A 27,307-nucleotide genomic window follows, 5' to 3' on the forward strand; every position below is an offset into this window, starting at 1 on the left:
CTTGTTGTTTGTTGATTTATTGATGATGGCCATTCTGACAGGTATGACATTATATCTCATCGAGGTTTTAATCTGCATTTCTCTGAAGATTAGTGACATTGAGCATCTTTTCATATGTCTATAGGCCATCTGTATGTCCTGTCTGGAGAAGTGTCTATTCAGGTCCTTTGCCCATTTTTTAATTGGGTTGTTTGTTATCTTGGTGTTGAGTTTTGTAAATTTTATAAATTTTGGATATTAACTCCTTACCAAATGTATCATTGGAGAATATGCTCTCCCATTCTGTGGGTTGTCTTTTTACTTTGTTGATGATTTCCTTTGCTGCACAAAAACTTTTTAGTTTGATATAGTCCTACTTATTTAGTTAGTTAGTTAGTTGTGTTTCCCTTGCCTGGGGAGATACAGCTGATAAAATACTGTTATGAGCAATGTCTGAGATTTTTCTACCTGTGTTTTCTTCTACAGTTTTTATGGTTTTAGGTCCAACATTTAAGTCTTTGATCCATTTTGAATTTATTCTTGTGTGTGGTGTAATAAAGTGGTCTAGTTTCATTTTTCTGCATGCATTTGTCCAATTTCCCAACACTGTTTATTGAATAAACTATGTTTAACCCATTGTATGTGCTTGCTTCCTCTGTCAAATTATTGACTGTAAAGCTATGGGTTTATTCCTGGGCACTCCATTCTACTCCACTGACCTGTGTGTCTGTTTTTATGCCAGTATCATGCTGTTTTGATTACGATGGCCTTATAGTATCATTTGATCTTAGATAGTGTTATTGCTCCAACTTTGTTCTTTTTTCTAAGGATTGCTGCTGCTATGCGGACTCTTTTGTGATTCCATGTAAATTTTCAAAGTATTTGTTCTAGTTCTGTGAAATATATCATTGGAATCTTGATAGGAATTGCATTGAATCTGTAGATTGCTTTAGATAATACCATAAGTTTAATGGTGTTCATTCTTCCTATCCATGAATGTGGTATGTGCTTCCACCTAATTGTGTCTTCTTCAGTTTCTTTCTTCAGTATCTTATCTATGCCCACTTTTAATCAGATTGTTTTTTTTGTTGGGGAGGTGTTTTGTTTTTTGCTATTGAGTGGTATGAGTTCTTTATACAGGGTAGGGTAAAAGTAGTTCTACAGTATTTTGTATGGAAAATAATGCAGTATTTAATAAGTAATAATACAGGAATAAATTCTATTTTCATGTACTTGCAACTATAAACCTACTTTTGCCCCACCCTGTATAATTTGTATGCTAACCCCTTATCAGATATATGATTTGCAAATGTTTTCTCCCATTCGTCGGTTGCCTTTTCATTTTTTTGATGGTTTCTTTTGCTGTGTAGAAGTTTGACTTAGTCCCATTTTTTATTTTTGCCTTTGTTGCTTTCACTTTTGGAGTCAGATCCAAAAACTTATCACCAAGGCTGATGTCAAGGAGCTCGACATATGTTTTCTCTTTGGAGTTTTATGGTCTCAGGTCTCACATTCAAGCTGCAATCCACTTAGAGGTAATTTTCAGGTATAGTATAAATGGGAGTCTCGTTTCATTCTTTTGCACTTGACTCTCCAGTTTTCCCATCACCGTGTATTGAAGAGACTGTCCTTTGCCTTCCATTCTTAGCCTGTTTCTTTCTTTATATATAGTCTTTGACTTGGGAGTAAGAAACATTAAAACAAATCAGTAAGTATCAGGCTTACATAGCTTTTCTTTTTTGATTGTTTTAGAGGTTTTACTTTTCATAGATAATATTCTGTGAATGGGAATATGCCATATATTTCAAAAGTTTTCTCTACATTTCTTTTCTCTCCTGGTAAGATTCACTTACATGATGCAGTGTGATTTCAGGTTATGTGTCTGCAGCCCAATGTTCCAAAAGATATTAATCACCACACACTTTAATGACATAAAGGCCTGAGCCTCCGAGAATAAGAGACATATTATACCCTGGGTCTGCTGGGCAGCATGCTGCAGGGAAGGAGGAGGGGGACCTGCACTGGTCTAACTTGGGCTATTGTGCCTTACTACTCAGATCTGTGCTTATACAGGCACCCGGAAGGGAAACTTGGTCACCAGCATCTTGTGGCTGGTAATGCCATGCAGCCCACCTCTGAGTTCACTTTAGGGCTCATTGAACCCTCCCATGCCCCAGAGCTGGTTTGCTTCGTGTACTGAGGACATGGTAGATGGCACATTAGCTATAGAACAGTGTGCCAACTTATGGGTTTATGATTTTATTTAATCACCTGTCATCACTAACTGCCAGAGATGAAGGTTTGATATGGTTCTATGACTTCCTGATGTCTCTCTGTCTTTACTTTTAGGATCCAAAAAAAGTCCTTTTTTTTTTCATTTAATTTTTCTTATTGTAACCTGGTATGCATTAGCTGTGGCTAATTAATAAGGGCTTTTTCAACTCATTTCTTTCCTTACACAGTATGAAACTAAGGCATCCAGGTACCCTAATTTTATCCTTCATTATACATAAAAACTGGAAGCTCAATTAGAAAAGAAAAGAACCCATCATGCCTCTTCCCAGGTGTCTGCATTCATTAGAAGAGATTGCCTGTAACAGAACTGGGGTAGAGACAGATGAAAACATACATTTTAGTGTGATGAGTTTTTAGATGACTGGATGGGGGCCTTAGCAAAAGTGTGATGATTTCTTGCTAGAGAGCATATTAGAGATCACAACGGTTCATTAGCAGTTGGCACAAGTAATTAAAAGATTAATTAGAAGGACTAGGAATGTAGTCAAATTCCAGTAAAGAAAAATCACACCAATGAATAAATAAATATGTTCTGATGTATAAGTGAACATATTTTTGCTTTGCTATGTAGTCACCAAGCATCTATTAATAATAGGTACATCATATAGATTATATTCAAAGCATAAAGCTTTTATTGTATTCAACACAAAAGATTGTATCCAAAGTGAAAGAGCTGCTAAGTAATTCTCTTGTAAAGAATGGATCAGATCTACCCCCACGGACTTGGTATGAAAGGGCAGCATCAGCTCATCACCACCCCATCAGACCTCTGAACCTGCCCCTCATCTGTCCACCTAAATCGAGGCTAAAGCATAATTACTGGGTTATCGGCCTATGGGAAAGTGCTATAGATTTCCCTTTATCTTCTCTTGAGGAAAAAGAGGGAATTATTTTGCTTTGAGCTAAGTGAGGAGGCGGGGCCCCTCAAAAGATGGGCTCTCAGAGATTGGGAGAACCTAGAGAGGGGTGAGTTTCATCTGAAGTGTGGGCTGGAACTTTGCATATGCAGTGGGCTTATTCATCTCCCCACAGGCCTACTTGAGAACAGGCATGGAAAGAGCAAGAATGGGGGTGGGGGGAAGAAGGTTCAGTTTCCACTGTTCAGCAGATAAAGGACAGTGGTTCTTCCATGGACCACACAGGCACATGAACAGGAGCCAGGCTTCAGCCGAAGGTTGTAGAAGGTACCACCAAGTGAAGGTGGGCTGGATCAGATCACACCGTCTTCATCAAGGAACTGGCTGTCCTCTTCAGGGCTTTCTGAAGAGGATGACGCCTGGTGTGAAGGAGAGTCCTTGACCACCCCTGAACCATAGAGCTGCCATGTTCGAGGAGAACCGGCAGCAGCACCAATAAAGTCAGAGACATATGCCCCCCATCCCCCCACCTTCTCTGAGATCGCACAACCCCAGTGGGGAGGGAGAGACCCAAAAGAGGAGGAGGGGGAGGAGGAGGAGGGGGAGGAGAGAACAAGCTCACCGGTGCCCATCAGTCTACTTTTAGATCGTTTTACTGACTGGCTTGTTTTTACACCTGAAGTTGGCTGTACAGCTGTAAGTTCTGCCTGAAATGTCACTAAGTGGAAGGAAAGGGGAGTTGATCAAATATATTTAGGTTTGGAGACAAAAAATAACAACAACACCTTTCTGTGCCTGTATTCCATGGAGTCAGACCATTCAGCGCGGCCCTGAGGAGCTGCACCCACTCCTCCGGCGAGTTTTCTCCGTGCTGTCCTGAATGCAGACCCCTTCAGGTCAGGGGCCGAAGTATCTCTCACCTTAGGACTTGCTGGAATGTTCTTTCCCGGACTGTCACAAGCCTGGCTTCTGACAATCCACAAGGACTGTCACAGTCCTTCCCAGGACTCAGCTCAAATCCCCCTCCCTCCAAGGGGCATTTCTCCGCTGTGCAATGCTGCTCCCCTTCCCTGTGGAGTTACTTTGTCCCTTCCCCCCGTTAACTTCTCTTGTGGTACTTATCACCATCTCTAATTATTTTAATTGCTTATTTGTTTACTGGTTTATTGGCACTGACTCAGTCTATTTTATCTCTCTATATCTCAGTGCTGGGACACAATTACTCAATAAACACACATGAGTGACTGAGTGAAACAAGCCTCAGGAATTCAGAGAATCTTCTGGTTCCTACCACACAGAAACGCGGAGTCAGCTCTCCCAAGTGTAAACTGGTGGCTAATGACAGAAATTAACTAGGGCTCTGTCTCAGGGCCTTCCAGTCTAGGGAAACAGATGCTTCAAGCAGCTCTTTTCCTTGTGGCAAAATCATTCCGTTAGAAAGCAAAATACAATAAATTGTATTTACTGTGTCTCAGGTGCTTCAAACAGGTACTCATTTACTTGTTCAACCCCTTTAAAGTCAGTATTGCCATTTTATAGATTCAGAATACAAGGGTTCAATGAGCACAGGGCTTGAAATTTGTTATGTCACCCTTTCACCCTCGCCTCCGACTGGGCCGCCATGTCGGTCCTCTGCCTGGAGCAACGTAGCACTTCCCATCTTCAACTCAGGCCCCTCATGATAACTTCGGCAACAGCGGTGGCCATGGCCCATTGGACCCGAGATGCCTCTCACTCACTGTTCGTTCACAACTTTGACTAGGAATCAGGGCAGGGGCTCCTTATAATAGTCTTGAATTGTTTGTTTTAGCTTGTTTTGCATCTGATGTTTGGACAGACCCTAAAGGCCAAAAGAATTCATCTTTCCCTGATTGTCCGAGACCAGGATTGTCTGTGCAAGTGACTCACTGGAAAGTGTTTTCGGGGGGAGCTGGTAAGAGTGTGGGAGAGGCAGACACCAAGCGTGGGCGGGGCAGCCTCAGGTCAGGTCCCAGGGAGGAGCTTAAGTCCTGCAGGGGGGTCGGCAAGTGCAGGCCACACTTTGGAGTTGTCGGGTCCTGAGGAGGAGCTGGTTTTTTACATCTACTGTCACTGGCTCGGGAGCGAGGGAGGAGGTAGACTGGCTGCCCAGCTGTGCCGGGACTCAAGGGCCCCCAGTGGAGATATTTCCGTGATACAGACCGGTTCTGCACACCTGATGAAGGGTGATCAGAAAGCACAGAAGGGATCCCCGGACACCTGGGGAGAGCACCACCCAGAGCCCATTACACTGAATCTAAATTCCTCTTGTACAAGGAAAAAGTGAAGGTCTTTTCTTCTTTTTCTTTCTTTCTTTTTTTTTTTTTTGCCATAACTAGGATACTTAATTTAAGCTCCAGTGATAAGTCATTTCAGCTGGGTATTTTAAAATGAGGTAGGGTGACAAAGCGTTCCAAGTTGGCGTTCAGTGGGAATGGGAAATTGTTCTAGTTGACGCTTGGGCTGTTAAATACAGCAAGTGATCAGAGAGTGCATCATCACCGACTGTGTGCACCGACTGTGTGCTGACTCTGTCTTTATTGTTTTCTCAGCCCTAACCCCCGGCCCAGTATTGCTTCAGGTTCCAAAGCTCACAAGGCAATCAATCTATGGGATGCCTCTCTTTCGAGTCTCGCCTTCATAACTTGAGAACCTTTATAGTCCTTTCATCACTCCCAGTTCAACTTCAGTTCTGTGTTCCAGTTTTCTGATCCACCCCAGCAATTTCTCCCTTTGACTTCCCAGCAGACTCTTTGGCTCTCTGCTTTCTCAGCTTTCCCCTGTGTCTGTATGTGCTTTCAAATTGCCATTGTGCTGTTATTTTTAGTGAAAGAACTTAAATTGGTAACAGTGCAACAATTGACCTTCATTTCTTTGTATACTTTCCCCAATCCAGTACTTCAATTTTTCCTTTTGAGTTTAAATTACTCTGATAACTTTCATTTAATTTGCTGTTTTTGTTGCAGGTCAAATTAATTTATCAGACAATAGGAGAACCTAAAATAAGTTGAGGTACAGTGGAATCATATTCATGACTATTTGCCAGTGTACAATTCAGTTTATAGTTATTTGCTAGACCTCAGCTCTTATCTCAGAAAAAGAGTTAAGCATCACATTCTAAATACTTTGATACGTGTTTTGCAAATTAGCAATTAATAAGTGCTGAAAGATCGTGTGATTATGTTAAATATTTCACTGTCCTGGCCAATTTTATGTGTCAACTTGGCTGAGCCATGGTGCCCAGATATTTCAGCAAACATTCTGGATGTTTCTGTAAAGGCATTTTCCGAATATGATCAACATTTAAATTGGTGGACTTGGAGTAAAACACATTATACCTCCCTCCCCATAATGTGGGTGAGCCTCGTCCAATAAACTGGAGTCCTTAATTTTAGAAAGACTGACATGGCCTGAGCAAGCAGGAATCCTGCCAGTGCGTCACCTGCAGACAGACCCCGGCTGTCCCGGGCCTCCCACCAGCCCGCCCTGCCAATTCCGGACCTGTGCTTCTGCAGCCCATAAACCGGTTCCTTCACAAAAGTCTGTGTACCTCTCTGTGTCTCTGGTTATCCATCCATCCAGCCATCCACATCCTGTTGTGTTTCTCCGGAGAATCCTGACTAATACACCTATCTACTTTAAACCACCCTGTTAAAACTCCATCCTTTTTAAGGAGAACAAATTGTAGGCATAACAGCATAGTCACCAATCAAATCATTTGAGAAATGATAACCACAGAGTGTGGTCTGTTTCTGATGATTCACGCGCACACACAGCAATGACGGGGAGCAGCCCGCTCTCCCCAGCCGGGGCCAGTGACCCGTGTCCATTCTGTCACGGTTCAGCTCTCAGCAGGGAACAGGCGGTTTGTGCTACTGCAGGTAAAGGCTTCAAGTTTTTTTTCTCTAATCTGAATAACGTACAGGCTCTTCCTAAAGAAAAAATTAAAAATATCCAGTGTGGAACTATATTTTTAACTAGAACAGTACTTAAATATGAAGAAAATAGAAATATTCTTTTTTAGTTTGTTCACTGATAAAGTCCCAGCACTTGGATTCATTCCTGCAATACATTGACTGTGTCCATCCATTCACTGAGAAGTGAATGAACACTAATAGCTCTTCTTCAACTATACAATTCAAAGCAAATTTTAATGTTAGACACCTAAATATAAATTCAATAAGCTAAAGTTTTTAGTAACATTAATTTAATATGATGGATGGCATTGTTTAACCAAAATTAGCAATATGGTACTATTGTTATGGTTCAAAAGTGTTTGGCGTCAGCATTTCCATTACAATAATGTGATGACTCAATTCTACACCAGAGTTTTTCTCGGTAAATCTTTATCCACGTGGTGTTCTTTGGCCTTTGATTTATACTGATACTTTGTTTTTATTCGAATACATCCAGTGGTATGCTGATAAGTGTATAACTGTTAAGTCTCTGAAAAAATATATGCACACACATATATGTCTGTATGTATATAAATGCATTATAAAGTTTAATGATATAAAGGATGTGTACACACATATCATTTGTTGTAAATTTCTTATAGCTAATCTGTATATCTTTCCATTTATTTGTGTCTTCTTCCATTTCTCTCTTCAGTGTTTTCTGGGTTTCAGTGTATAGATCTATGACTTCCTTGGTTCAGTTTATTCCTAAGTATTTTATTGTTTTTCATGCCATTGTACATGGGATTGTTTTCTTTCTCTTTTAGCTAGTTTGCTGTTAGTGTATAGAAACACAATTAATTTTTGACTGATTTTATACTCTGCAATTTTTTTAATATATTTTATTAATTATGCCATTACAGTCGTTCTATTCCCCCCTTCATTCCCCTCCACCCTGCACACCTGTCCCCCATCATTCCCCCTTTAGTTTATGACCACGTGTCTCAAGTTCTTTAGATTCTATATTCCTGTACTATTCTTGCCCTCCTTCTATCTATTTTCTATCTACTGTCTATGCTACTTATTTTCTGTACCTTCTCCCCCCTTCTCCTCCTCCCACTCCCCTGTTGCTAACCCTCCATGTGATCTTCATTTCTATGGTTCTGCTCCTGATCTAGCTGTCCTCTTAGTTTGCTTTTGTTTTAGGTGTAGTTGTTAATAACTGTGAGTTTGCTGTCCTTTCACTGTTCATCTTTTTTATCTTCTTTTCCTTAGATAAGTCCCTTTAACATTTCATATAGTAAGGGCTTGGTGATAATGAACTCCTTTAACTTGACCTTATCTGAGAAGCACTTTATCTGCCCTTCCATTCTAAATGAAATTCTCTGCGATTTTGCTGAATTGATTTACTTGTTCTACCAGCCTCTGTGCACAGCCAGCTCGAGCTTCCTCACAGCAAGGTGACCTCAGGTAGTCGGACCACCACGCCTGATGGTGAGCTCCCCCCAGGGCAGTCCTCCTGGGAAGCAGGGTGCCAGGCTTCTTTGTCCTGCCTTGGAAGTCCCTCAGCATCACTTCAGCTGCATTCTATTGGTTAAATATGGAGAGAGGGGTGGGGACTCTCAGTGTATATAAGGATGTGGACAATGGGAGGTGTGGTTCACTAAGGACCATATTTGGAGATTAGCTACCAGGGATATGGCTTTTTCACTGTATTTCGACAGGACGGCCCTAAAATTAAAAGCCAGACTTTGTGAAAAACAAACGCTAAATTAATAGAATATGTATGCTGGGCCTAGTCACAACTTACCTAATGACTTCCTGTAGTGCTTGTAACTATTCTATGTTCCAGGTCGGTCCACTCTTGTTTTCAGGGCATTGAGCAGTGTCTAACGCCAGGAATCCAGACCCTTCAGAGCTGGAAGTGACCCTGGACATTTTTACCCTTTCCTTGCATGTTATAGACGGGGGCACCCAGAGGGGTTAGAAGGACATGCTCACGAGAATTAATGCAAGCACTCTGTGGCAGAACCACCAGTAGTACTCAGGACTTTGTCAGCATTCTTTCCTGTGTTCTGTCTTATCATGAACAAAGCCCTGTGTTCCCTCTGGGAAGATGCTTGTATTCGTGTGAAGTTAGTAATGTGGGAAGTAGCGGCAGGTGGGAGAATTTATTACTTAATAAATAGGGTATGAATCTAACCCTTTTTTGCACCCTGTTTCCAATGGTTTTTATGACCTACCCCTTCAAAATACTGTATGCATTGCTTCATTTTACTTCGTGACATGTTTCAGGGACTAAAATAAAGTTTTAATTTATGATTTGTGGTGGAAAACCAGGAACCAACCCATTTCACAAGACTGAGTCTAGAAGCTACTTGGGAATGACTTTTGGGTCTCAGCTCATGCTCTTCAACTGGGTATTGGAACTGCCAAGGGAACCTAGGGTTGCTCAGTACAGGGGGTGAGAAGTAACTGGGACATGCTAAACATGATACTTCTAAGAAATCTGTCCTGGTCTTTGGAACACAAAGCAATTTCTTCTAGAACTTTCCTAGGAGATATGATATAAGGGATATGAAGGAAGGGTGGGCACTGAGTGAGTCCCAGGATTCTCTTGGGTTGAGATGCCTTTAGTGGTGGATCCCAGATTCAGAATTTGAATGGGGTCCTGAGCCTCTGAGCTCAACTGCTCATTTGGATTGTGGCAGGAGGCAGTGCCGTCTGATCACACAGCAGCTGGGAGCCGGGTGGGGTGGCGGTGTTTGCTGGAGCCTCAGTCCTGGGAGCTCGCGTGCCCCGAAGGACAGCATGTGCTTGGTCCTATTCTTGCCTCCACCTGTGATCAAGCTAATTGCTACCTTCTTTCTTTTTTCTGTTTTGTGCTGTCTCTTCCTCCTACTCAAACCCCATCTAGCCTTCAAGGCCAACTTTAAGTTCCCGCGCAGCCTTCTCTGACAACCCCAGCCTGCGGGGGTTCCACACTCTCACATGGATTTCTCTGTGGCTGGGAAAGCCAAGTGCCCACACGTGTACTGAATCAGATGCATGGTCACAGTTGGGACGGGCAGTGGATGCAGGCGCTCAGATGCAAGCTCGGGTTTGAACCTGGAATAAAATCCTGACTGTGCCACTCAGTAACTAGGTGACTTGAACCTAGACAGGTGACTCGAACTCCTCGTGCTACAGCTTCCCCATTTGTAAAACAGGGAAATTTATGTTGCTTTTCTCCCACAGGATTCTTTCAAGGATGAATTTTAATGCATAAACGACTTAGAAAAGTTCCTGGTATTTAAGCCCTCGACAAATACTGGCTACTTCTGCCATTAGAAGTTTGCTGTTCTTTTTTTCCCCTTATATTCTCTAATATGTATTTCCCTTCAAAGCTTGAGAAAATAACATACAGTAACAAGAATTATAATGCCAGTATTTCAAGCAATAAATCCTGATATGTCAAATCCAACTTCAAAAGAGAAAAAGGAAGAAATAAAGCTAAATTGTATCTGTTTCCTCTGAATCACTAACATGCTAACGAGTTGATGTAATTGTTGGCCATTATGAGACCGGCCTGAGAAGCGTTGGCGGGCGATAAACAAACCCCGTGAATGGCACTTTATGAAAGCTCCTAGAAGCATGACCTCCTTCCTGTGGTTTACAGCTACCGTAATCTGGGAGGAACAAGACGAACAAAACTCGTAAGACAAATAAATAGTCATACGGAACCAAAATGTCTTGGCAAACTTGAACAGAGTCTGCTCTTGCTGCAGTTCTTACTGAAGTAAGTTAAAATGCCATTGACTTCCCTGGGCTTGGCAGGACAGGCACTACCTGTTTTAAGTTTGTTTTTAAGGAATGTTTGCAGGTTTGGTATTGGGTTTATCCATTCATATTCCTCTTTGGATGCCATATATATATATAATGATATGTAGTTATTGTCATTTCTAAGGTAATATTACAGTTAAGATGTTATACAGAGGCACTTTGGAAAATAGTAGGAGGCACTGTTGGGAGATAAGCTGGTGTAGCATGTCTAGAGGCGCCACAACCCCCAGTCTTCCGTCCTGACTGGGGTCACCGAGAAGCACAAAATCCATTCGTGGGAGAAAGAGGCCCTTACAGCGGGCGATGGTGTCTCTCCCCCAGTTCTCATTTGAAGGCTTCTCTGGCTTTGTCTCTGTTTTCCTGAGCCTTTATTTGCCTCTGTCAGTGACCAGCTGGTCAGTTCTTGCTATTGGGCATATTGGGTTAAAAAAAATAAGAAACTGTAGCAGCTCTGTAGAGTCCAAACTTAAAGACAGTTTTCTCTAAAAGGAAATAAAAAGTACAGGGAGGTCATCCTTCATCTTCTATTATAATGAAGAACCTAGTAGCAATTTCTACATCTGTATCTCTATCATCTCTATTTTTCCTCTTCTTGATTGAAATAGGTTGGAATCTCTGCTTGAGCCTGTACTCTCTAGTTAGAGCGACTCTTTGGTGACAGGCCAAGGAGAAACTCAAAGGGAACAGTACAGCAAGGGGACTGGGTTGTAAGTTTTTCCCCACAATTCTCTTGCGTGACATGGATAGCACCCCATTGCTTTACAATATTATTCCAAGTCCCCATGGATCTTTCGAGGATGCTTCAATTTTAAACTAATAACTTCTGGAACATTTTACACTGTTTTGCTCCCCTTGGACTTCCATGGGTAGTACAGAGTCCCAGAAAGATGTCGATACTTCTCGTAAGTCAGAAATCATTTCAGCCCTCGGAGGCCACAGACCAGCCGCATGGTCACTGTTTTAGGAGGCTGTAATTTCCATGCATATTTTATGCTTCTATTTTTAATTTTTGAAAGGCAGGTTCTCTAGCTACTGCCATTCCACACCCTACATGCTGAATCCCAGTGTTTCTCTTTTCACCATTTCAAACAGGATGGTGTCTCTCTATGAGAGACACACAGGTGACCATGAGATGAAGACACTGATCTCAGGGGGCTTTACCTGCTGTGCGTGTTGCCCTGGTTAGGCCCAGGAACCTGGTCTCAGGATGCATTGGCTGACTGAAGGTGCCCTGGGGCTGTGGACCCAACTCTGCATCCCCTGCCTTCTTCCTTTTCTGAGTGTGTGTGTGTGTGTGTGCACTGTACAGCTTGAATATATCATCAAGTCAAGTTTTCTGAAGAGAACAATGCAAAGACTGTTCCTCTCTGGGCAGTGGAAGTCTGGATAGAAAAGCCTTTCTGGTTTTCTGTCTCTTTTATTGTTGAAAACATGTACTTCCTAAGACATTGCCTCCAATAACACCTTTGTATGAAATTTGCTCTGGCATGGGCATTTGAAAAAACTCACCTGTGTGGAATTATTTAGGGGAAATCTATGCAAAAACAGAATGATAATTAATTAAAGATCTCTAAATGACTCCTAAATCCTGGGTTCGTAGGAATCTCCTTTCCTCTGAGTGCAGCAGTGGGAATGTTTCAAGTCAGGTAAAGGAAGCCTGAGAGAAGGATCAGTGTGGGTGGCCCTTCGGACATTCAGAGGTGTCGGGAGGCCCAGAGAAATGGAACTACAGCGTGGGAAAGAACTGTGGCTTCGAGTCGGACCTTCCCGGGCTTGAACTTCAGACCTGCGATCACTAGGGCTACCTTGGGCATATTTGATTCCCTGGGGCACCATTTCCTCTGCCCTACAACTGGGATAATGATGCCTAACTCACAAATAAAACAAAGCTATAAAGCGTCCAGTGCAGCACCCAACACATTTAGCACTCAGTGAGCAAAAGGTGTTTCTCAGGTGTAACATCAAGGCGGACAGGGGTGCAGTCTGACCGTGCAGTTCCCAACGCAGTTTTCTTCTGCTGTTTTTCCTTTCCAGAACTAAGAAATACAAATGTTCAGACCAAACTTTAAATGAGACCTCTTGAAAGTTTGAAAATTATTGAAATCAATAACCTATGTTGTCCTTTTTTAACACTGCTTATAATGTTTATACCCTTTACATAGTTGGGATAGCATTATTAAGTAAAATACCACCCCCCTCAAAAATCACATTGGACAATATAGGATTGCACAAGTCAACATGCCTATTTTTGTTACCGAGGAACTTACATATTCTCTCAATATTTTTAAAGCTCATATTGAATGTCCTGCGACATTGATTTATTATAAATACCATTACTATAATTTCATTTAAACCAATGACACACTAGCTTGCATGGAAGGCAGTGTGCCAGGCTTTCTGCTAAGTGCATCATGAACCCCACCCCTTGTTATATTGCCAATTAGTAAGTAGAGAACTGAATCTAGAGGAGAGCAAGCAGCACAGCTGGTAAGTGGCAGAGCTGACATCCGGCTGGTATGGCCGTCTGAATGTCCCCAGTGCCTGTCGGCTGCTGCTAGACACTGCGATGGTTGCTGAACATGGCTTTACCCCGTGGGAGCCTGAGACAGTAGCGGCTGTGGCGAGGCAGGGAGTGCCTGCACCACCAGCCCCTGTTAACAACCTGGGGAGCCAGCCTCACCCAGGCTTCCTTGGGCAGAAACACTGTGTACTTGTGGCTGTGTTTCCCAGCCAGAGGAGAGTGGGCCCTGGGGAGCCCCTTTAGGGAGAGTACAGAAAACACCCAGACTTTGTCTGGCCTGGTTTTATCCCCTGGGGATCTGCTGTGTAGCTGTAATTAATTAGTCTTCACCGTGAGTACTTCTGTATGCTGAGACCTGTGAGTCTTTCCAGGGAAGGACCGGGTGTGTGGGTGGTCCTGGGGCTGCTGGACCCAGGTGGGGTCTGAAGTGCTGATGAAAGAGCTGATGTTACTATGGTGGGGGTGGGGGGGCAAGATGCATACTCTCAGTCACAAACTGCCTTTTAATTATCTTCCTGAAACCTGCAGAAGTGTTAGTAGGGCCGCAGTTGCAGCTCTGCCGGGGGTTTCAGCTCCAGTGCCTCATCTAGGGCCAGTCTAGAGATCGTGTGCTTTGTAAAATGTACGCACGGAAACACAAAGGTTAGAAAATATTCCAATACTATATGTTCAGTGTTTGTCTTTCGTTAGCATTCTGTGTTTTTATTGTTTGCAGCAGGATGCCCAACATCAAATATAATTGCAAATATTCAGTTGTTCAAAAGAAGAGATAGGGCCTCAGTACAAATGGGACACAGATTTTTTACGATACATTCTTGAACAGAACTAGATCCCTACAGACATGTGGGTGCTAGACCTTCGTGGCCAAGTGGTCTCACCTGTGGGCCCTCAGCCATGTGATTCCCCTCCACCCTTCATCAGTACTTGGAATCAGCGTGGCAATGGTTGCATGTGTTCCTGGGAAGTCCCTTTTCTAGAGCTTTCCTTAGCCCACTACAGACAATTGTCTTCCTAAACAGGAACAGTCTCTTTAGATGTTTCTATTTTCTTCTCTGCATTTGCCTCCTTTTTTTCCAAACCACATACAATGTGTACATATTATTCTTACAACAAGAAAACCTAACATTTAGTAATCAGTAGTACAACATTTTGAATATACCAGATGATCACACCTACATTTGTTTATGTCCACAACACTGTGAGGGAAAACACAATAAAAAATAACAACTAAGAGATTTGGGTCATAAAAATGTGGAAAACATATTCTATCTCTCTACTTTTCTATTTTTCTTCATAATGAAAGAATTTTATATTGCTACTATTTATTATTAAAACTTAATATTTGCTGGGATCTCATGGAAATCACACACATATATCAAAATATTTTGGTGGAGAAGAAGTTCCCCAGACCCTGTGTCCAAGAGCACGTGGGCATCAGCAGGTGGGAGGAGCTCGGGGGGAGGCCGGTGCCCAGAGCAGGTGGCAAAGATGCGCACTCCACAGTGCGTGAACTCCGAGTGCTCTTTGTGTTGTGTCGTTTTAGGGCTGGTTTTATTGACAAAGTACCAAAGTCAAGCTATTTACTATACACACAAGCATTTTCAGTCATTAATAAACTAGTTTTGTTTTGTAGAATTTTATAATAAAGAAGTATAGGAAATATTTATTCAAATAAAGATTTCTTTTCTGAGATGAAGATGCTAAAGTCCAGAGAGATTAAATGCTTTCTCCCGATGAATAATGGAGTGGTCGGAGCACCCTAGGATCCTGTTCGCCTGGGTCCCGTGTCAGCCCTCCAAGCTCTGTGTCTAATTATGCTTCAGGTAACACACTTCACTCACAGAATGCCAAGCTCTGACTTCCTGTCTTTCCTAGGCATTATAGAACCGGCACCGTAAAGTAATTCAATTTGCTTCTCCTTGCTCAAAGGAATTAGGTTTGTCAAACCGTCTGAACTAACTTGACTCTTTTTGCAAGAGGTCGCGACAAATAGTTAATATTCTGCTTCAGGCCTGAAAATGCTGAAGTTGGATACTGTGAGAAAATAGGGATGGAAAGTGAATGTGAGGAAAAATGAGCATATTATACAGAAGTGGATCCAATAACCAGCTGGGCACCTGCTCTATCATATGAGTTGTTGAAGTCAAATGTGCAGCCCTAGGTTCAACTTCACATGCATTCTGTTTGCAAAACTGTGTGTTTGTTTGTTGCATGGTGCGTGCTGCCAGTGACTGAATTATTGACAACATTTTGGGAAAAGAATAAATGCTCTCTGGAGTGGGGTTAGTAGTAAATGATTCATAATGATTTTTCAAATTACAAATGAATCAGAAAACCATTATTTGACTTTTCCTGAGTAAGTGCTGGAGTTACCATAGATGTGTTTCCACGTTTTCAAACACATTTCTTGCTTGTCCTTATTCTGGATGTGGGGACACGCAGGGCAGATCCCCTGGAACGGGGCTCTCTTTTGCATCCCACCTCCTCCTCCTCCTGATGTGTTAGCTATCTAAGAATTTAATAGCCATTCTAAACATAGAGACTTGAGTTTCTAACTTCCCAAGAGCCTTGAACTGCCAAAAAGAAATTAAAACAAAACCATTAAATGAGGCTTTGGGGCATCCATAAAGTTAGAATTTTAGTATGAAAGAAAAAGAAAAGGACCTTGAGTGGGTTACTGACCATGCTTCCCTCGGACATGTGAACATGCCCATCTCTGATATCTGGGATGAAATTATGTGCTTGTGAATTTACAAAAAAAGCAATTCCTTAAGTTTTTCAGGTTTTTAGATTAGATGGCATCAGACTAAAGATACTATAAGTAGGCACTGCCGTGAAGCTTTCAAATTAACTTGGTTTTCACTGTGAATGAAGAAGTCTTCCTAGGCACCAGGCAGGTGCCATAGGCCTGGCCTTTCTCATGCTGGAGAGGCCTAGTTTTTGTCCTCGCTAGGAACTGCACGGGATGCTGCACACACAGCCACCTGCTTTTGTGAAGGCGGCCCAGACACTCAACACCTCCCTGTGCTCCTCACACACAAAACTGCACGAGGTTATAGCTGGTGTGATGTCACCAGACTACTTTTGCTTATTTGTTGAGTTTAAAAGAAACATGCAGGTCTTACACATTTGTTATACATGTATGAACCATAGACTCTTGAAAGCTCGGGCTAGAAAGGAACAGCTTGAGGTCATCCACCTAAAACCCCTCATTTGTCACAGCTGTCTAGCCTCTCTCATTCATACCCAAAATAATTGACAGTGGTAACATTCAACAACACTTTAATTTCTTATATGAGATTTTTTCCATAGAAGTTCCAGAAAGTAGCAAGCATATCAAATTTCTCAGCACTTAAAGAACTTTGAAAAATAACCCCAATTTTTCCCCTCCACATGTAACTAATATAAATTACCTCTTGCAAATGGAACAGCCATGTTCTGAGGCACCACATTCTCTTTGTAAATCCATCAGTTTTCCTGATATTCTGTGGAAAATAGTCACGAAGTCTCCTAGGCTGGTGAGGCAGGATTTTCCAAGTTTCTTTTTATACATATTCCATAAGGGTTGGAAGGGTTGACTTCCTTCTTTCTAAATTACAGGAATGATACTTAGTCTAGCACACTGAGAGACAGACAGATTTTAAATGTTAATCTGCTTTTCATTGAATAATAAACTACTCAGATGTGACTTAAAATTTCTCTTGATATTTACTGCATTATTGGCTTTTGACAAGATTTGGTTCCATAGAAATAATCTGGGGTAAAATCACCTCATCCTGGTCTTGATCTGAACCTTTTAACACACTTTCACAACCTTTATAAAAATATGCCGCATCAGTTCAAGTGGACAGTAAGAAACTTCTGATAGAGGATATTCTTTTATTTAAAAGACTAAGTCAGCGATGAGTCCAAACATTTCTTTCTCCGAGGTTTGCAGAAGATTTCAGAAGCAAATGGCTGCGACCTGCTCTGGCCTATCAGAGAGGAGCATCTTCATGGTGCAGAGAGGTGATCAGACTGTCACATTCTGGATGTCCTTCAAAAGCAAGACTGACACCTGTCAAAATTTGCATGTAAACAATTAGGGCAAAATCAAGAATTCAAATTGTAGTGTCTGTTATTGTTTTAGAAAATAACTCTGAGAGCTGTCTATATTAATTAGCAACCAGCCAAATAATAGTGGCTTAAACATGATAGAAACTTATTTGTCTCCCGGAAAAGGCAGGAGGCAGATGGTCCAGGACTGGTACAGCGACTTGTCTCCATGGGATCATCCAGCGTCCAGCATCCAGCCTCATCCCTTTACTTCTCTCTGATCCCCCCCCCCATGCAGTTCCCATCCTCATGGTGAATGATGGAATTCCAGGCTTTATACCATCAGTCAAGCAGTGGGAGGAGGGAAGGACAAAGAAGGGGCATGGCCTCTACTGGAAGACCAAGTCCAGAGGGGGTCGGTTTCTGCTATAGTCTCTTGCATAAAAGGTGGTCACGTGGTGGCAACAGAACAGGAAGCTGGAAAGTTCAGTTCCTATCCTGGGCAGCCCAGAGGCTGAGGAAATCTCGGTTTTTAGTCCTGTGAGGGCCCAGGAGAGAATGGGTCTGTGGGGAGCAACCAGCAATCTCTCTGCAACTGTCTGAGGGTTAGAGTCACTTTGGGAGCTTTACAAATGCGTGATCCTGGGCCTCAGCCCTGGACATTCTGATTCAGTGGGACTGGTTTAGGTTCTTAGGCCAAATTATTCCCAAGTTGTACGTCAGTGATAAGGAAAATCACCAGAAAGTTACATTTCTGCAGAATTGCCTTTGCAGAAACCTGTCATGTAGTCAGCTTTCAATAGGAGAGATAAGAGATGGCACATATGTGAGTCATCTCTGCTCTTCTTTGCTTTGAAACTTGTGTCAGAGATGTGGTGCATTCTGTCGAGTCCTGCTGACGTAAAGATTCTTCTCTCAGCACTCAGACCCGGGTAAATAGGTTTCAGTTTCGCCCTCCTGAAAACTTACTCTGACTTACTAGACATTTGGGCCTACACTTAATATTTGTATAATTTCTTTTGCCCTCTGATCCTCTTCAGTATGTCCAATATTATTGGACATTGGTCTTTCCTTTTATAGCATCTTCCTCAAATTAAAATTTGAATAAGATGAGATATAAGCAATAAAAAACAGGAGTTTCTAAACTGTACATTGTGAATAATGATGGTAACTTTTTTTTTTCAGTGCTTAGTTTATATGAAGCACTGTCTACTATCTGTGCTAAGCATTTTATGACAACAACCTATGTAAAACCAACCCATGTAATCCAAATAAATCCTGGGCCCAAAGTGGTTCAGTTTCTACACAGTATAACCTGCAAAAAACATAGTCCAGACAGCAAATGTAATTAAACCTAAGACCCAACTTGTACCTGATCTCTCAAAAATGAATATTAACAGAGCTACAGCTAGTTAAATACACACAGCCAAAGTTTCCTATATTCCACTTTCTCCTCAAATCTCTTACATTTGTTAGAGCTCAGCAGTAGCCCAATTTCCAAAATATCCAGCCAGGGTTTCAGGGTTCCCCCCCACTTTTTTTTCTTGTTCTCATGCCTCTGTAACACTTTGCGTCATCTTCCTGTGAGAGAGGACAGAACTCCCACTCTCACCCATTGCCGGCTAAGCAGTGACAACCTAGGGTGGCTGGAGGGCCAGGCAACTGCACCCTGCGGGCTCTTCTTCCTGGCTTCCCGCGGAGAGCACCCTGTGCAATTTCTGAATGCAGTCACCTCCTCCTATCGTGTGTGCCCCCTGGTTACACATCTGAGGTATTTCTATTTTTATGAGAGATACAGAGTTTTTATACAATTAATCAACTTCTCTGAACGCCAGTCACCCAGCTAAGACTCCAGATATTGAAGTCCAAGGAGTGTAGCTTCAAAATCTATAGGTGTAGACTCCCTGCTCTCCTGTTGCACTTGTGGCTGGAGCGATGGCACAGTTATTCTCTCCATAGTTGGAAAGTGCTACCCATATTATCTTCTAGAAACAGTATTGCGTCGGTCAGAATTACTTACCGCATTTTAATTGCTTATTTTTGTTCTTACCCGCCATTGCACTCATTCTAAGCTCAGTGAGATCGTTTTTGTCTGTTCCCTGCTGTTTATCACCGCTATATGCAGCATTTTGTGTGGAGCAGGCAAAATAATACTCATTGAATTCCTGACTAGGTGACTGAGTGAGAGGCAAGAGCTACCTTTGTCTGTGACCGTGGCGTTTTTCTGCCATCAGTAATTTATCCATCCCTATAATCTCAAGGCTTTTTGGAAATGAAAAATAGTTACTTCTCAGAAAAATCTTAGAGATCTTTGGTATATTGTCATGAATTAGTTTTCTCTCATGCCTCCTGAATTGATTCTGAAGGAAATTTCCAAAGGCTAGTTCGGAAAAATGGTTTGAGCAGAGGCAAAATGAGATGTTCTGTTATGATGTTGTTGGGGGGGAGAACCCAGAATTTAGAACAGGAAGACTAGGATATGAAGCCCAGCTGTGAACAGTTTGGGGTAAGAACATTAAACATTTTAACTTCAAATTTTTTATTTTAAGTTGAGGATAATATTGTAGTAATTCATGGTTTAATTTTTATTATGAAATCTGAGATGATATATCAATTTGTGAAATTCATTTGAAAAAAATTTCAGTATTATTGTATAAACTATGAAATTCCCAATTTGTTAAAATGTCATGAATTGTAACCATTCTATCTTTAAGGATAAGAATGCACATCAGTGCCCCTTCTCTGTTTCTGTTTTTTTCACATTAAAATCTCAAAGAAAAGAAATGGGTGGGGCTTGAGTTTTAACTTTCTCTGCTTATCTTTGAACAATAGCTATGTCTGTGATTAAGTGCATTTTCACTGATGTGTTCATAAAATAAGCAATATACTTATATCCCACATTTCATAAAGTATTACACCATCTGGACTTCAGAAATATGGCTTTGTAATGTTGTTCTATAGTATCACATAGGCTGTACAATAAAATATTAATTTCACTAAACAATTTGCAGAGTAAAAATCATATTTAAGTCCTCATTTTACAAGAACTAAAATTTGAGCAATGAACAAAATATATCTTCATTTTGGTAGAATTAAAGAGTTACAAATCTATTCTTTTCTGGTCTTATCAAGGATATTAAAAATCATGTACTAAAGCTTTATTGTAATAAAACATAATTAAGTTCTACCAAATGAACAATAAGTGCACTTCAGCAATGTCAATAATTCAGAATATGTTTGCAATGAAGTCTGGACTCAAGACAATTACTTTTAGTTAGGTTACAAGATATAAACCATAGAGAGGTTGCAAGCTTCTATAATTCACCAGCAACTATATTGAAAAGGTCACTTGAAAACAAATACAAGAAGAATCCAATTTAAAAACCCAGAATTTTCTTAAATATGAATTTTGATAAGTTCCAATTTCACAGTGTTGATATTATTTTTCAGTGGATCTCAAGTATGTGATTATACTTTGATTCTGTGCAGTGAAATAAACCAGCTTTCCCATAAAACCTTATTATGCACAGGATGGTCGGTATCCTTGTCATTTACATTCAAAACTTTGTCATCCTATAAAATGTATTTTGCCAGCATGACATGCACGGAACCGGCACAAACGTCCAAGAAAACTACCTTTCAGACATATATCAACTGTATCACTGCCCTCTTGCTGTCCTCATATACTTGTCTTTAAAATGAGTGTCATCTGGCCAGATTGTTTCAAAATAAAGCAACAGCTTGTTTCATTGTGTTTCTTCCCCATGATCTTCATTACCAGAACTTACCTGATTTACTGTGCATGTACCTAGTATCTGAATAACTACAGAAACTCCAGGCAAAAATAAGTCTTGTATAGACATTGTTTTGTGAGCTGTGGACTCTCTAGGCACTGAGGGATTTATCTGGTTAACCCTTTGAAAAGAACTGGACATAACACTGTGGAGTAACATAAGTAAGATATGGAATATATAAACCATTAATTCAAGTGCAGATACAAAAAGACCATATATAGATAAATCTCCTAGATGTGTTGGTCCATTGCTAGCTATACCCTAATTAGGAGTGGATCAGACCGATGCATGTTTTCTGGTGGAGTTTGGGACTTTGTGGTTGGAGAGGAGCATTTTGTTTAGCTTTATTTGCTCACTCCTTTCCAGCGGCTCACACACATTCACATCTCACATTGTTCTGTGACATTTTCAATGGACAGATATATTAAGCAAGGTCATTTTTGACTCTGGGTAACTCAGACAGAAAATGGAGTTATTGGAGGGAGCTGCACACAAACCAGAGAAGCTAAGCAATCGTGCCTGAGGGAGGCAGGGATGAGAGGCGGGTCTGGGACCTCAGTGACAGGCATCCATGGGGCTTCTTCAGACCGTTGCCCTTGTCATGACTTTGCCTGGGTCCTCGTGGGACCCCATGTCTTTCTATCAAACTCCAGTGTGCATCAGGGACGGCAAGAAGATGGCACAAATGCACTGACATTGTTGTGAGCCAGGATGTACCCTAATTTCGTTTGTCACAGTTGGGCACGTCATTGGGGATGATATGATATTTGGAAGAATTGCTCTTGCTGATATGAGTAATCCCTCCAAGTTCAGTGTTTGCACGTCATGTCACAGCTCTTCTTATTTCTATTTCTGTCTGCTCTTGCTCAGACCGTGGGGTGCTGCAGTGATGAATGCTGCCGCCACCAAGGGCAGAAGGTTTGCTTCCATCTGTGCTTCTGACACAGAGTGGCCTCACCTGGCCATCTGAGAGAGCGTCCCCTAGTACTCAGCATAATGTGCTCTGTGGTGAATTCCCATCTTCACTGTTAAATACTGCCCCCTCAGCTGCTACAGATCAGTTCTTAATTCGATTCCTGGAGTTTTTGCCATTTAATTATATTATGTTGGTTAATGCATGAAATGAATCTGCACAGTGCTTTATTTCAATCCATTCGTAAGACCCTGCAGAGGTTTGCTGAATATGGCAAGATGTGTTTCAATGTTCACTGGGTTCTTTCATGCTGACTTCTTGTGGGAAAGAATGACTGAGAGGCATGGCCCCTCCCAGGCACGCTTACTTGCCAAGGCGGAAAACTGTCACTGCTGCTTTCAGAAAACCTTCCAACCTAAATTAAGGCCATATCCCATCAAGTTAAAATTTCAAAAGATATATACATATGATAAATGTAAATATATACAAATATACCTATCCATGCTATAAAGTATTTCTTTTCCAAACTCATGCCCCTTGATAATTTCTTTCATTTTTATATCATCCCAATTTTAACTGACTCAAGATGACCGTTTTTGTTTTTTCATTTCAAGAATAGTGCTGAGAAGAAATAGTATCTACGTCTATTTTTGACTCACTGCATGATTTTAAGCCAGTCATTTGAGCTTTTGAGCCCCCTATTAATAAAGTGGGATTATTAGTATTTATCTTTTTCATGAACACCAACAGGATTTATATATGAAGCATTATTGACATAGTTGAAAAGGTGTTGGTTGCTCCCACCACCCAAAATGTTTCAATTTCACTTATGTTTTCAAATTATTTTATAATATTCCCTAGTTTGCATGTTTTTCTTGTGCTGAAGAGACGATTCTGCTGACTCTACAGGTCCAAATTATTGTAGTACTCAAGGACTGTGCATGAAGCAGTGGGCCATTTTGTCCTTCAGATTCCTTTATTTTGGGGTCAACTTTCCCTGCCTGAGGTTGGAGAGTGTGGGCTAATTTTGGTTTGTGCAAACTGAGAAATTTATTTGGGGCATTAAAATCATTTCTTAATATTATGAAAACAACTTACTTCTTCCAGAGCCAAATTGAACCTAATCATGTTGATGATATTTTAATGTTTCCATAATATTCTCTATAATAAGTAGAGGTTAAAACAGGCAATCTGATACTAGAACTGTATATGTTTTTAACTTTTCTCAGCTGTGTGTTTTGTCCTTTAGGAGTTGGTAGCTGAATGAGATTTGTATCTTTTTTTTTTTTACTATCACATCACATAGAATCTAATCTCTTCAATAAATGGTGTTGGGGAAACTTGACAGCCATGTGCAAAAGAATGAAACGGACCACATCTTACACTATACGATACACACACACAAAAAAAATAGGGCTTCTGGTCAAGATGGTGGTGTAGGGAATTGTAGTACTCACATCCTTCCACAACATATCAAAAAAATTACAACTAACCTACAGAAAAAAACATCCTTCAGAAATGTGCAAAATCTACCTGAGTAGAAGTTCTGCAACTAAGGATATAAAGAAGCCACATCAAGACTGGAAGGATGGGTGGAGATGCGGAAAGGGCTGCTCCCATACCCACATGTGGCAGGCAAAAGTCAAGAGGGATATCTTGGCTGCAGGGGTCCTTCCTGAGGAGTAAGGGTGTTGTGACCGTTCAAGGCCAGACAGGGTCACGGTATTCAGGCAGATGCAAGCATAGTCACAGAGCTGTTGGGATGTTCTACATGCCTTTATTCAAGAGTGGGTGATCCATGCACACTACAAACTCCTTGTCCCCCTGCATGGCACCCACCATGGCACCCCAGAGTGGCCCTACTCCCCCAGTGTGGCACCCAGCGGGGAGTCCCTACACCCATCAATACTGGAGACAAACAAAGCCAGCAGTGTGCCAACAGATCTTATGCAACAAAACTTCATACTGTGCATATGAACCCACTCAAGGCTATGGGAACAGTTTATCAGACCCAGTTTCAAGGCTATAAAACCCTACTTACCAGGCCCATTCTCAAGGTTATGGGAAACTGCTTCCCTTACTTGCCCAGACAACTGGGTGAAGAAGCCAGACTGCCTCCATTTATCCTACAGGGTCCCACTCCCACATCCCATACCAGATGGGCTCTCATACCAGATAGGCCCCCACATCCCATACCAGATGGGCTCCCACATCCCATACCAGATAGGCCCCCACATCCCATACCAGATGGGCTCCCATACCAGATAGGCCCCCACATCCCATACCAGATAGGCTCCCAAGCCTAGGTAGGGTTCCAGTGCCAGAAAGAGAAGTTCCCATAACTTCTGGCTATAAAAACCCCTGTGGATCATGTCTGAGTGAGACAGAGTGTTTCTTCTTAAAGGCTCACACACAGACTTATTCAGACTCCAGAGTCAGGGGTGCAGCAGCTTGAAAGGCACCAGGGACATATGGGGAAGAACTGAATTGTTCAGCATCAGGTCAAGAGCTGGGAGCAGGGAGCAGTTTTTTCCCAGACAGAAGTGCTGACAAAAGCCATTGTTTCTTTGCTGAGCCCTCACCCAAGAGAGCCAGCCAGTGGGCACCATATCTGCATCTCCATTAACCTGGCTCACACTTTTCCCCCAGTGCTGGTGATTACCTGGACCCTGCCCCACCCAACTTTTAGGCCCACCCAAGTTGTTTCCAGTGGCTTTTTCATACAAATGGCCTGTGTTGGTTCGTGCTTCAGATGTTCCTAAATTCTCTCAAACAAGAAGCACCTGGCCTCAGGAAGCCCCCATACCTCTCACTAAGTGGTCCCAGGCCCAGCACTAGCAGCAAACAGCCTTGGTTTGCAACTTGGCCTCACTCGGGCACCTCCAAGCCTAGCACAAGAAACAGCCATCTACAGACTACTTTGTAGCTCATGTCAGGTGCCACGGGCAGGGCACAGGCCATAGGTGACCTTGTTCTGCACCTCCTTGGAGGCCCCAGAGCCAGCACACCTAGTGGACAGCTTCAGACCATGTAGAAGCACCACCCAACCCCCTCCACAAGTGATACACTCAAGAGGTGGACTCAGCAGGCACAAGAGCTCTGCTGAACTAAGTGCTGCTCTATGGGTGGGGCCCTGCACAGTGGATCCTCCATGGTGGTTGGTGGTCTCAGTCAGTTCTGGCAGCCAATCAGCCTGGAAGTAAATCCCTTCCATTGATGTGCCAACAGCAATCAAGGCTCAAGTACAATAGGAGGGTGTGCAGAGCCCACGGGGTAGAAGAGGAGAATGGAGCACCTTGCTTGGGTGTTAGGGGAGGCTGTGCCACTGAACAGAACATCTACTACATTAGGCCATTAAACCAAGCCTGAGAGACATAGCAGCTCTACCTAATACATAGGAATAAACACAGGGAGGCTGCCAGATGAGTAGACAAAGAAACATGTTCCAAATGAAAGGACAGAACAAAGCTTCAGGAAAAGAACTAAACAAAATGGAGACCAGCAATATACAAGAAGCAGAGCTGAAAATACTCTGCTTTTAAGGATGCTCAAGGAACTTGGTGAAAACTTGAACAGCATAAAAAAAGACAGAGAAACCATAAAAAAGAACAAGTCAGAAATAAAAAATACTTTAACTAAAATGAGTAATAATTTACAGGAAATCACAGTAGAGTAAATGAAGCTGAGAATCAAATTAATGACTTAGAATATAAGTAAGCAACACACACATGCACAATCAGAGCAGCAAAAACAAAAAAATTAAAAACTGAGGATAGTGTAAGGAGCCTCTGAGGACAACTTCAAGTGTACCAATATCTGCATCATGGGGGTGCCACAAAGAGAAGGGAAAGAGCAAGGAACTGAAAATCTATTTGAAAAAATGACAGAAAAGTTCCCTAACCTAGTGAAGGAGATAGACATACAAGTCCAGAAAGGGCAGAGTCCCAAACAAGATGAACCCAAAGAGGCCCAACAGAAACACATCATAATTAAAATGCCAAAGGTTAAAGACAAAGAGAAAATCTTAAAAGCATCAAGAGAAGAGCAGTTAATGACTTGCAAGGGAGTTCCCATAAGGCTGTCAGCTGATTTCTCAATAGAAATTTTGCAAACCAGAAGAGATTCACAAGAAGCATTGAAAGTGATGAAAAACAAGGACCTACAACCAAGATTACTCTATCCAGCAAAGCTATCATCTAGAATCAAAGAATATATAAAGATATTCACAGTCAAGGAAAAGCCAAAGGAGTTCATCATCACCAAACTAGTGTTATATGAAATGTTAAAGGGTCTTCTTTAAGAAGAAGAAAAAAGAGATAAAAATATGAACAATAAAATGGTAATAAATACATAATATATCAACAATGAATCTAAAAAACAAAATGAACAAGCAGAACAGAAACAGATCATAGATACAGGAAACATTTTGATGGTTGCCAGATGGGAGGGCTGTTGGGGTGGATGGGTGGAAAAGGTGACAAGATTAAGAAGTACAAATTGGCTGTTACAGAACAGTCATGGGAATGTAAAGTACAGCACAGGGAATATAGTCAATAATATTGGAATAACTATGTATGGTGTCAGATGGGTACAAGATTTATCAGAATGATCACTTAGTAAATTACATAATGTCTAATCACTAGGATGTATACTTGAAAATAACGTTATTCTGTATTCCAAGTGCAATTGTAAAATAAAGAATTATTTAAATTTGTAAAAATCAGTTTTAAATGGATTAACAACTTGAATATAAGACCTGAAACCATAAAACTCTTAGAAGAAAATATGGGTAATAAACTTTTTGACATCAATCTTGGTTATGAGTTTTTTGGATTTGACACCAAAACCACAGGCAACAAAAGCAAAAATAAACAAGTGGGACTACATAAAACTAAACAGCTCCTTCATACCAAAGGAAACCACAAACCAAATGAAAAGCTAACTGTCCTGATGGGTGTGGCTGAGTTGCTTGGGTATAGTCCCACAAAGCAAAAGGTCACCGGTTCAATTCTCAGTCAGGACACATGCCTGGGTTGCAGGCCAGATCTCTTGTTGGGGCATTTGTGAGGAGCAGCCGGTTGTTTCTCTCTCATATTGATGTTTCTCCCTCTCTCTTTCTCCCTCCCTTCCCCTCTCTCTAAGAATAAATAAACAAAATGTTTTTAAAAAATAAGAAA

The sequence above is a fragment of the Artibeus jamaicensis genome, unplaced genomic scaffold (genome assembly GCF_021234435.1).
Source record: "Artibeus jamaicensis isolate MK-2021 breed Jamaican fruit bat unplaced genomic scaffold, CSHL_Jam_final contig_786, whole genome shotgun sequence".
Classification (NCBI taxonomy): domain Eukaryota; kingdom Metazoa; phylum Chordata; class Mammalia; order Chiroptera; family Phyllostomidae; genus Artibeus; species Artibeus jamaicensis.